This window comes from Hevea brasiliensis, chromosome 2, assembly GCF_030052815.1.
Source record: "Hevea brasiliensis isolate MT/VB/25A 57/8 chromosome 2, ASM3005281v1, whole genome shotgun sequence".
NCBI lineage: Eukaryota > Viridiplantae > Streptophyta > Magnoliopsida > Malpighiales > Euphorbiaceae > Hevea > Hevea brasiliensis.
The window spans coordinates 107203776-107216965 of record NC_079494.1 but is presented as its reverse complement, the minus strand read 5'-3'; the positions used below and the strand labels follow the sequence as shown (position 1 = coordinate 107216965).

The 13190-nt window shown below is 28.3% G+C and overlaps 1 pseudogene; it reads right to left on the bottom strand.

Annotated features, from left to right (window-relative positions):
- Nucleotides 1–5513: 5513 nt before the first annotated feature.
- On the bottom strand, nucleotides 5514–7299 carry LOC110662935 (glycerol-3-phosphate acyltransferase RAM2-like; annotated as a pseudogene).
- Nucleotides 7300–13190: the final 5891 nt, after the last annotated feature.

Genomic DNA, 13190 nt, shown 5'->3' with positions numbered 1-13190 from the left:
AGAGGATCCAAATGCTTTGTTCCCTCCAACTCTCTTACTAGAAGGTTTGATCATTAGAAAGCCAATGTATCAATGTCTGTGAATCTCATTTATAGTATTGTTGCAAATTACCTTTCCTTACCTACAAACATATCACATGCTATGCTTGTCACCAGAGTCAGTTTTTTAAACAGTTCGGGTATAGAAATATAGTTAATGACACTATAATAAATTTAAATAATAGTTATGAAAATTATTGATAATAAAATTTTTTTTCTGATAATTATTGATAATTTAGCACGATTTACTGATAAAAAAAGAAGTGAAGAGAATTAAAACTTAAATAAATTTGCACCAATGAAATTACCAATTAATTATCAACGAAACTTTTACCGATGATGCAATTTCGTAGTTAAATGTAGTGTTAAATATTGACAACAAAATTAATGATCAAATAAAAAATATACCAATGAAAATATTTGTGCGTAATCACCGACCAACTCATATTTAATAGGTAATATTAAAAAGAAATAAAAAAAAAATTAAAAGTTTAAAAAATGTTACACTATAAAATTTTTTCATTGATAATTACCAATAATGTCGTATTAAAAAGAAAATAAAAAATAAAATTTTAAAATCGATTATCTACGAAAATATTTTGTCGTTACTTAGTCGGTAATATTAAAAGGAAATAGTAAAAAATTAAAAAAATTAAAAAATTTTATCTATGAAAATTTTTTGTTATTAATCACTAATGAACTCGTTGGTAATATTATAAAAAATAAAAAAATAAAACTTTAAAATAAATTACCTATGAAAATATTTCATTGGTAATTATTAACGAATTTGTGTTTATTTGGTAATATTAAGAAAAAAAAAATTAAAAAACTTAAAAATATTTTACCTATGAAAATTGTTCATCAGTTATTATCAATGAACTCATATTTATTAGTAATGTTAAGAAGAAAATAGAAAAAAAAATTAAAAGGATTAAAAACTTTGCCTACTACAAAATATGATTGATAATTATCAACAAATTTATATTTTATCGGTAATTATAAGAAAAAAAAATTTAAAATAAATTTCTTATAAAAATTTTTACTAATAATTACCAATGAACTAATTTTATCAGTAAATTACAAAAAAAAAAGTGATATTCTTTCATATTTTTTACTAGATTCGAGAAGAGTTGGCTTTCCAATAATAGAAAACTACTCTCCAACTTAATGCAATTGTGGCATAATTACTATGTTGGACTTGCTTAGGTCTTGCTAGTTAGTTTTTAAAATTCATTTAAATCTTAAGAATTAAAATTAATTTCAAATTAAATTAAAATAATTAATAATTAAATTACAAAATAATAAAAAATTTTAAAAAGTAAAAATTAAATAAAATTAAATAAAATTAAATTAAATTAAAGACTAAAAAAATAAAATTAAAAATATGAAAAAAAATTAAATATGAAAAATTGCTATGGATAATTACACACGACAATTTATTATTGTTGATACATTACAAGAAATTTTAAAAATAATTATGAAAAATACTGATCATAGAATTTCATTAGTAATTTACCGACGATTTATCAACACTTTATTGATGAAAAAGAAAAATAAAATTTAAACTAATTTGTACCAATGAAATTACTGACCGATTACTGACAAACCATTTACCAATGATTCAATTTCGTAAATAAAAGTGACGCTTAATATTGACGGCAAAATTAACGACTAAATAAAAAAATAATCAATTAAAAGATTCGTTCATAATTACCGACTAATTTGTATTTAGTAGGTAATATTATAAAAAAAATCAAAAAAATTCAAAAACTTAAAAAAATTTACCTACAAAAAATTTTTATCGGTAATTACCAACGAACTAGTTTTTTGTAGGTAATATTAAGAAGAAAATAAAAAATAAAATTTTAAAATAAATACCTATAAAAATTTTTCATCGGTAATTACGAACGAATCATATTTAGTCGGTAATACTAAGTAGAAAATAAAAAAGAAAAATTTTAAAAAGCTTAAAAAATTTTATCTACAAAAATTTTTCATTGGTAATTACTACCAAAATATATTTAGTTGGTAGTACTAAAAAGAAAATAGAAAAAAAAATTTTAAAAAGCTTAAAAATTTTATCTACGAAGATTTTTTTTTCGATAATTACCAACGAACTAGTTTTTTGTAGGTAATATTAAAAAGAAATTAAAAAATAAAATTTTAAAATAAATATCTACAAAAAAATTTCTTCTGTAATTGCCAAAGAACCATATTTAGTAGGTAATACTAAGAAGAAAATAGAAAAAGAAAAATTTTAAAAAGGTTAAAAAGTTTTACTTACCAAAATTTTACATCGGTAATTACTAACGAAACATATTTAGTTGGTAATACTAAGAAGAAAATAGAAAAGAAAAATTTTAAAAAGTTTAAAAAATTTACTTACGAAAATTTTTTGTCACTAATTACCAACAAACTCGATTTGTCAATAATTCATCAGTAAATCACAAAAGTGTGAAATTCACACCTTATTTGTGAATATATAGGAAACGAGTAAGTTTATCTATTAAAGAAAATTACTCCCCAACATAGGGTAACTGTGGCATAGCCACTATATGGGGCATACTTTGAACCCACTAATAATTTTTTTTTAATCATTTAAATCTTAAAAAATTAAAAAATTAAAAATAAATTAAAAAATATGAAATAAAAATTAACTATGAAAAGCTATGAAAAGTTGTCGTTGATAATTACCTACGATAGTTTATTGTCGTCGATAATTACCAAAATATTATCAGTAAATAGTCAGTAATTTCTCTCATAAAATTATTTGTGAAAAAATCTTAATTTACTTACGAAATAATTCGTCAATAAATTTAGTGACAATATTTTTTTTTCGATAAAAATTACCTATGCTATAATTTATGGACGAAAAAATTTGATTATCAACGAAATATAGGAATATTTAGTTAGTAATTTTCATAGTTATTTTTTTAATTTCTTATAACAATACCTATGATAATTTGTTGTCAATAAATAATTGATAATTTATAAGTCTACAGTTACCCAATAAATTATTTACAAAAATCATAATTTACCTAAAAAATAGATAGTTTTTTTTTTCAGTAAAAATCACTTACACTAGAATTTGCGGACGAAAGGCGACAGTGGCGGGGCTAATATTTCCATGTTGAGGGGCCAAAAGGCCAATACCAACACTAAAAATATTGTAATTTAATATGTAAATGAATCAATTTAATTTAGCTATCAAATTTATCAAGAACTCTAATCGAAATCTTTTTCTTACGAATATGCTTAGCTGAAGATTTTTTTTCTTTAATATTACATCATATTGAATTTTAATTAATATATTCTACTAAATTAGTAATTAAATAATTATAAGAATAATTATTTATAAATTTACTAAAGCATATAAATTACATAAAATTATTTGAGTAAAATTTAATAAAGACTTACAGAATTGAAGTAAAAAAATAAAATTCAATTGTCAAAGTCTTCATTTAAATAATAAAATTAATTTACTATGATGAATTTTTTCGTCAAACATTATTTTACTTTGCATATTGATAAAAGTATTATTATTATTATTATTATTATTATTTTAGAATTTATTTCTTCAAACAACTAGCTTATAAAAGGAAATTAATTCTTAAAATTAAATATTAAAATTTATAAGGCAAGTTTGATTAATATTAGAAAGACTTAGGGGCCAATTAACTAAAATTACCTATTACACATAATAAATTAAATATATATGCATATTAAATGGAAAAAAAATCAAAATTTAATTGGCTCATTGTATCTCTAGCGGTAGAAAATTTTTACTTAAATCTAATTCATCATGAATTTAAAAAAAAAATTTAAATAGGAGATTTTATTTAATATAACTATACACTCAATCTCGCTTAAGGGATAAAGAATCAAACTACTCAAACCAAATATCTATGCAACTGTTGTATTTAAATGACCACAATAAAATCATTTTACATATAAAAATTATATTATAAAATTGAATTTTTTTTCAAAAAGAGATAAATGAAAAAAACCTTTTATCAAGAAAGGGTAAATGCAGAAGTATTTATCAAAGTGGGGTGTTTTTTGTTGAGTCACCCAGACTTTGATCAAATGTGATAATGTTGGAGAAGATTGACACTTTGACAAGCGACTTTACTCGGAATCTCAGCATTCATGTACTCTATACTCAGTGGCAGATGTAATATATGAAAAATGGTCAATTAACCCCCTCTTTTTTGTTAAATATTTTTTATATTTATATATATTTATATGCTTTGATCTATTTTAAATTTAATTATTGAATCTTCTTTTCTATAAAATTTAAAATTACTTGAAACAAACAAGTCTGTCATGCATTCAAAAGTTTATTTACTTTTAAAATTTTATTATAACATTTTTGGTAGAAAATTTTGTCAAGATAGTATGGTATAATTATATGTGTGATAAGTTGATTAATGAATTCTAATTAAAATTTTCAGTAATATTTTATTATTTAGATTTTATATATTGACTCTGGAAATTTTTTTGTTCTAGATCTGCTACTGTCTACCTTATACTGTAGACTTGCAGAGACTATTCACATAGTCTACATTTATACTGTTTTCAAGAATTATATACTATATTGGCTATTCCCTATAGAATATTTTATATTAAATTACAAACTAACGGTGAAAAAACATATATGTATATATATATATATAGCGGGTTTAAAAAATTTGTAATCATCAAGTAGTTATTTCTTTTCAAAAACAATGTTTAGTAATTCTATTTGTATATTTATTAATATCTTATTGCTCTGCCATTCCACCTTAGGTGGTAACATGGTATTACTGTTTTATAACAAGGGAGAAGACTGGCCATGATATCACCAAGTAGATTGAAGTTGAATCATACACAGTTCTCTTGTTCTAAACTGCTACATTGTACCCCTAAAGCTATATTAGTCTTCTCTGCCACCTTTGCATGTACTCAAGAAAATGGTAAGGCAGAGAGCGTATATGACATGCAACAGGGATTAAAATTTGTAGAAGGATTTGATCATGGCTCAAAGGTTTTGTTTGACAACATTTAACTGAAAAATTCTATCAACATTTTAGAAGATCAAACATACCGACATCAGCACTCATGGCAAGACATCATGATAACATCCATGGCAGGCATCGACAGTCTCAAGGTTGCTTTTATATATGTTTTGTACGTATGTCAGACACAAGGGCACATTCAGATGACCTTGTTACATAGAGCAAACCTACAATATATTAAATCTGAATGCGATTCTTGTAACCTACAGAAAACTACCTAAATATTGGAGATGTGAACCATTAGGCACCACTGCAATTGATCATCAACAGTTGCATATATGTTTGCATTGGAAATGAACCAAATGTATTACATACCAAACTTGAAGTCTAAATTTTGTCACGATTTTCCGTTGTATATTCCATCTTATCGTATTAGAGGAGAACATATAACAAATATTATTTTTGTCCTCATGCAACTTCTTACAAGCATGAAATTGATGTTATTTGAAACTCTGAAGGATAAGAATTGGTCATCACTTCTCCAAAATTGGAATGGTAAGTTGGTAACACCAAAAGGTTCATGAAGGTACTTAGACGTTGACACACACAGATTAAAAAAAAAAAAAGGGCTAGCAACCCATTGCTTTGTTGGCTTGGAGCTTAGATTTCTCAACCACAGTTCCATCGTTCCCAGCAAGTGCCCTGTACTTGTCTTTCCCAGTAAATGTAGTGCATTATAGAAAGAGTAGCCGCAATCACCCTCTGTATGTAATTAGCCATCTCATGGCTAGCCTTCCCTGAACTGCATGTTAGCTCATGCGGCAACTTGCTCAAGAAAGTTACTTCATATGCTGGGCTAGGGTTCATGAAGGAGTGAAATGGATCCATCCCTTTCCAACCTCTGGCCGTTGTTCCATGGAACAAGCTCATCCGATTCACCATAGCCACCGGCACAATTTGATCTGTTAATTCAGAGAAAAAAGCTGAAAACCTTAAAAGAAATGGTTCCCGGCAAGTAGTCCCCCGGGGCATATGGCTAGGTCACCTTCTTCTAATAACTTCTTGATCATTGATGCATCGGTGGCACGATCGCGGCTGAGCCTAACAGTTTTGATGGGCGAAATAATTTCAGAGAGACGACAAACTGAGTATGTGACTGCTGCAATAGGGGGGCCAAGTGTGGTGGAGAGAAATATTGGGTCAAGAAGGGTTCTGTGGGAGCAAACAAAGAGGACACCAAATTGGCCCGTGGATTTTTTGGCTGGGGGAGGTGGGTGCCCTTTATGGTGACTCAGTGCCCAGAAAGCATGATAGACCAATGGCATGGGCAGGAGTGACCCGGCTACAATTCGCAAGCAAGCTAGAATAAAGCCGATGGGAATCCAAAGAATAATGACTAGCGCCATTAAAGGTGTTGGCTTCTGCACTAACCGGCCATCATGGAAGAAGATGGGCTTTGGGGGCTTGTCACGTGTTACTGCCCTGACTTTTGGCTGGGGAGGCACGTGGTAACCCTCCTGTAAAATTATATTGAATAATTAAATGTTAATTTTAAACTTTAGATATTGGTTTTCCATCCCTGTATCAAATGGAAGTTTTATGTTTAATTAAGCTAACCTGGCACATAGCCATGAAGGGAATTTCAGTATGCCTATCTCCAAGCCCAATCTCATGAAGGGAATTTCAGTATGCCTATCTCAAAGCCCAATCTCTGGGCTAGTGTCAGGAAAAGCCTTGTGAAGAGCCTTTGCCTTGCTCTTTCCTACAAGCACCCCAGGGCTGCTAACAAACCCAGTTGCTCTACCTTCATAAGTTGATATCTCAGTGCCCAAAACCTAATCAGCTCCCAAGAAATCGTTCAAAAATGCTTCCACCATAATCCTGGGATTTGCCGTAAGAACGCAGCGCTTCCCACACAAAAGAGAACACACGCCGACTCAGGATGAAGATCACCGGAGTAGAATTTGGGCAGCACTACACATGCCACAGACTCAATGTCGGATACTTTCATACCAGCAAATGAAGCAAAGATTAGAACTTGAATGCCAGCAGACTCTGAAACAAAGTAATAGAGAAGGCCTGCTAATGGTGAAGCCAATAGCAAGAAAAGAAGCCTCAAAACACCACCGCCCTCGAAAGCGATCAGAGCAAAATAAGGGAAAGAGCTACGGCCTATGAGCAAGGTATCATCCAAGTCAGCGACCACCGCGTGCTTTTCTCGGCCGATGGTTGTTCACGGCAGGGAAGCTGTCCATCATAACCATTATGACCCAGAAATCTAATTAAAGCTATTATAATTAAAGAAAGCTAAATGTGCAGCAATCCTTGAAGATGTTGCCTATATATAAGAGAATAATACCAGGAGACATGCGCAAAAGAGAGGCGAAAGCGACTGAAATGAGTTGTTTAAATGATAAAACCATGGCAATTAGACAGTGAATGACGCCGAGATTTCCAAACGAGCTAGCGAGGTTGCTCTGCTTCTCCATAAGAGGTGGAAACGAGGGTTGGGCGCTGTTTTAAGAGAAGGAAAAAAAAAAAAAAAAAAGACCTTGGATTGATCGCTGCTCTCATCGCATCTGTATCAAAAGCTTCGCAATATATGTCGCTTTCTCTCAAGTGCGATGTGATCAAGATCCTAGTCTTGTTTTCTTGCTGCTCTTGGCTGCTGATGAGTAAGCAGTGACCACAGACCACAGGTGATTTTATGCGGACATCAGGACACAGTCACAGTTTCCTGTGTTTCTTTACCCATGGTCTTGCACCAGTAAGCTCATTCTATAATTTTCCCATTTATGGAGGTCAAAGTATTTGCATGTGTCATGTTTTTGTGTTCAATTAATTAGTTAAACTTGACTTCACATGAATGCAAATTTAGTATCTATTAAATTAAATAATTATATTGAGATTTATATAAAATTAATTAAAAAATATATAATAAATTTATGAATATAAATATAAATATTTAATTTCATGATTATTAAATTTATTCTCATGTGAATTTTACCTTATGATAATTCATTCAAATTAATTTTAATCATATAAACTTAGGAAGGTATTAGTTTAGAAATTGTATATAAATTATTAATTGCATTCTTATTAATTGATCATATTGTTGAGTATATTCTCAACAGCCTCTTTCCTCTCACTTCAAGCTTGAACTCCGCGATATAATAATGATGATCCTCCTTCATCTTCAAATAAGAACACTTTGGAATTGGTTTTGAGTCGGAAGAGGAGATTTTGAATTGATTTTGGGTCTAATGAGGAGATAAAATACTCAAAATCCGCAAGCTCTACTTGATTCAACACTCTCTTCTCTCTCATGAGATGATTAATTTTGAATTTTAGATTAATTGAAGATGGTAGATTTTAAATTTTGATTTTTTTTTGTAAAAAAAAAAAAAAGGAGGATTTCATCATGTCTTAGCTCAGAGGGATTACAAACAAAAGAAGAGCTAAAAAGGGAGCCACCCCATTACAGTCTCTCCTAACAAAGTTGAATTTAACCTCAGAAAATCTGGAAGTAAGATCTATGATGTCTTCAAGTAACCCTTATAATTTCAATTGGTTTTGGCTGAACCCTGCAAAGTTTGGATAAAAAGAAGAGAGTCGCCCTCCACAATCAACTTTGGAAAACTTCCGGAAAGAGCCAGAAGCAGGGCATTTCCATATGCCAAAGCTTCTAAGACCAAAAGATTAGCGACGGAGGTGGCGCTTACAAAACCAATCCATGGGAAGACGGGATGTTTACCAAAAAGGTGTAATAAAAAATAAATTACACAAAAAAAAAAAGGTGAGTTTAGAGTAATTATAAAAAAGAGGTAAATTATGTGGAGTTGGACTAAATGAGGGCGGGATACTAATTATAATAGCGTTTTTAACATCCGAACGCTATTTAAAATAGCCTTTGCATGAAAAATTTTAAAGAAAAATTGGACGCTATTTTTAATAGCGTCTAATTTTTTTTAAATAATAAATAATTAATTAAAAAAAATTAAAAGTTAGACGCTTATAATAGCTTCTAATTTTTTTTTTAATTTTTAATTATTTTATTTTTTAAATAAAATATAAATATTATTTTAATAAATAAAATTATAATATTTAATATTATATATTATAATATTTTTATTATAAATATTATTTTTAAATTTAAAATTAAATTAATAATTAAAAAATAAATAATTAAAAAAATTTTAAAAAAGTTGAACTAGTGGGTCCAACTTTTCTTAAAATTTTTAATTATTTTATTTTATATTTTAAATAAATTAAAAATATTATTTTAATTAATAAAATAATAATATTTTTATTATAAATATTATTTTTAATTTAAAATTAAATTAAAATTTAATAAAATAAAAAATTATAATTAAAAAATTTAAAAAAAATTAAACGCGACTTATAATATTATTATTTTTTTAATTATTTTATTTTATATTTTAAATAAATTAAAAATATTATTTTAATAAATAAAATTATAATAATTAATATTAAATAATTAATTTTTTATTTTATTAAAAAAATTTTATTTATTATAAAAATATTTTAAATAAAAAAAATTTATTTATTATAAAAATTTTTTATTTTTAATAAAAATAAAAAAATTAATTATTTAATATTAATTATAATAATTTTATTTATTAAAATAATATTTTTAATTTTTTTAAAATATAAAATAAAATAATTAAAAAAAATAGTTGGACGGGTCTAACTTTTTTAAATTGTTTTAATTATTTATTTTTTTATTTTTTATTTTATTAAATTTTAATTTAATTTTAAATTAAAAAATAATATTTATAATAAAAATATTATAATATTAAATATTAAATATTATAATTTTATTTATTAAAATAATATTTATATTTTATTTAAAATATAAAATAAAATAATTAAAAATTAAAAAAAAGTTAGACGCATATAAGTAGCATCTACTCTTTAAAATTTTTTTAATTAATTATTTATTATTTAAAAAAAAGTCGGTCAATTTTTTTTTAAATTTTTTAATACAAACGTTATTATAAATAAGATTCGAATCTTAAAAATACTATTATAATTAATGTCTTATATTTATCTCGTCTAATTTAATATAATTCACTCATTTTTAATAATTACCCTCAAAACTCACTTTTTTTTATATAATTTTTTTTATTACACCTTTTTTTATAAAAATCACTAGGAAGACCTTAAAAGACACGCAATGACTGCTGTGGCATCCAACCCTCTACTCCAGGACGAACCCAGTTGTGAACACCAGGGTCTGGGCGAGTGGAGGTTACAACTTACAACGGGGGGCAGTAAGGATTCAGTGAACTCTTTATACGTTTTAATGCCAGTTCTATTCCCTCAAGAAAGGGAGAGGTGTGATAAAAATGGGTTTTTAATTTTATTTTTTAAAATAATTCCAATTTTAGTTTCATATAAAAAATAATATTTTACTATATAAAATTTATATTTTATTATATGGAAAATGTTTTTTTTTATTAATATAGGATTATTTAAGTTTAAATAAAAAATTTAATTTAATTTAATTAAAAATTAAAATTAATTTAGGTGGACATCATAGGAACATATTTGAAAATAAATATATCACTAACCCAATGAAAATAAATATATCCACAGTATATATAAAACATTTTAACTCCAAAAAATAAAGCAAATGCAAGCTCCAATGATTAATTAATGTACCTTAAAAAAATTGCTTTCTGAAAAAAAAAAAAAGTTGGCCAAACCAAAATCATGAGGGCACAAAAAGGTAAAAGTGATGATGATTATTAAAATGGAGGATTTATAAACCAAATCTGGAATTGGACAAACCATACATTATCTAATGATTTTTTTTTTTGTTGGCAATATCATTATAAAAGGAAAAATCTCATACCACAATTATCTAGATATAAGTGTTGATACAGTAATTTTTATATTCCTATATATGCATATGTTTCACTTTATTATAAAAAAAAGTAGCATGATTGAGAAAATTAGTTAGCACCACCACGTTTTATTCTCTTCATTTATGGTTTTATTTTAATTTTATTATACGTTGAGCGCACATTTTCACCCTTGAATTTTATTAAAAAAAATCTCATAATATTCTAATTTTTTAAAACGTCTTATGACACACATCAATTCTTATAAATGTCTTGTGATATACCTTAATATCTTTAAAAGAAGAATTAAAATATCCTTCGAATCTTAATCAATAAATTACTATGTCAGCAGGCTGAAAAGTATCTTAATTTCACTTTCGCAGAAGCTAAAGTATATCATGGAATGTTTATAAGAGTTGAGGTGTGTCGTTAGACATTTTATAAGTTCAGGATGCAACGAGAGTTTTTTAATAAAATTCAAAAGTGAAAATATATATTCAGCCTTTATTATTTATATAAAACTATTGAGTATATAATTATTCAATATATTATTTGTTGCGTCTAATTTTCCTTTCATTATTCCTTCATGTCTTTTTTTTTTTTAAAAGGTTTAAATTTATTGAATAAACAAGTTGATTTTTTTTATATATGTTTTCAAAAATTTTAAAGGAAATGAAATTTTTTTCTCTTTTGGCTTTGCTTCTTTAAGACATTAGGTTTTTTTTATCTGTCGAGCTTTATTATCATCTCCTCCCTTTTGAGTGGGGAACGGTTCTATAATGCCCCTTCTTGGTCCACTAGTATTGTTCATTTTGACCCACTAGGGTGAGGCTTTGTCTCTTAGACTCCTTCTTTGAGACCCAAAAGTGTGCTATCCAAGTTATAGGTTTTCGCACGGGATGTTACAGGCCCACCAGCTTTCACCTGGTTCATCCCCAAACCACACCATACTGAGAGAGATCAGCTCTGATAGCATATGTAATGCCTCTTCCAAGCTCACTGGATAGTATTGTTCACTTTGGCCCACTGGACCTCACGACTTTGTCCCTTGAACCCCTTCTTTGAGGCCCAAAAGTGCGTTATCCAGGTTAGAGGTTTGCCACCTTATAAGGCCCTTCAACTTCCTCTCCCTTTTCGATGTGGGACTTGGTTCATTCATGCCCTCCATTTGGACAAGGTCACTAACGAGTCATGTCCTCCCAGAGGATTGCTCTCAGCCGAGATCTTTCTTTCCGCACAAGATGTTACAGATTCTCTTTCTCCAGCTTAGCATGGGTTTGAGGATTGATTATCGGGGACTAAATGAAACCTCTGATAGTTCTCAAGTTCAGCGGCAATAGGACTTTCCTTTTGTGGTTGCATATCTATTGATGGGCAGAGGTTTGTCTTGACTTTTGTTCTCTGACTTTAAAGCCTAGAGTTGCTTGGAAGCTCTCATTCTTTTAGTCTGCATGATAACTCTTGAAGGCATTATCGGCGCTACTCTCTTAGGCATCTAGTCTCTCAAACATTGAAGGTCTAAAAGAGCTCTGCCTCGCACTCGTGTGTCCTTCTTAGCTTTAGATCCTGCTTTTCACCATGGTTATGTGTTTGCTTCTTTGATGCTATAAGGTCCTTTTTGGATTGCTTGTCTTTTGGGGGCGACTTTGTGTTTGGAATCACTGTATTTAGCTTTGTGTGATTCCATCATGCTTCTCGAGTCGTCTATCGCTTCTCCATGGTGGCTCAACTAGAGTATGGGTGTTAGGGCAAAGACATCATTTTTCCTCCACATCTAGATTCTTTCTTTAGATCAAACCAAAATACTAGGGTCTGGTGTTGTTGGGCCTCAACCTATTTGTGCTGTCTCTAGTATAATCAAGCCTTGGTCTACCTAACTTTGGGCTTGTGTTGAGAGGCATGATATGTTGGGTTAAGTTAGGTTGAGTTTCGGCCTACCCCTATTTTAGTTGGACTTTTTGATATTGTAATGAGTCTCAGATCTTTTTCTCCCTTCAATAAATTCGATATGAAAAAAAAAGGACCAAATTGATTAATTTGATTTAGAAAATGCTATGCTCGAAATCAATAGCCAAATACATAAGAAAATTGGGGGAAGAAAAATAAAATTAATCATATATTTTCAATGCATATAGAGTAGAGAGTGAGCCAAAAGGCAGTAGAGGATGGGATTCCAGACTAAACTTCTTTTTTTTTCCTGGGAAGCAATTAATAATAAATTATTGATGAGAAACTATCTTAGTGGATAAGCAAGCTAATTTTTGGGATTCACAATGTTATCTTGCCGT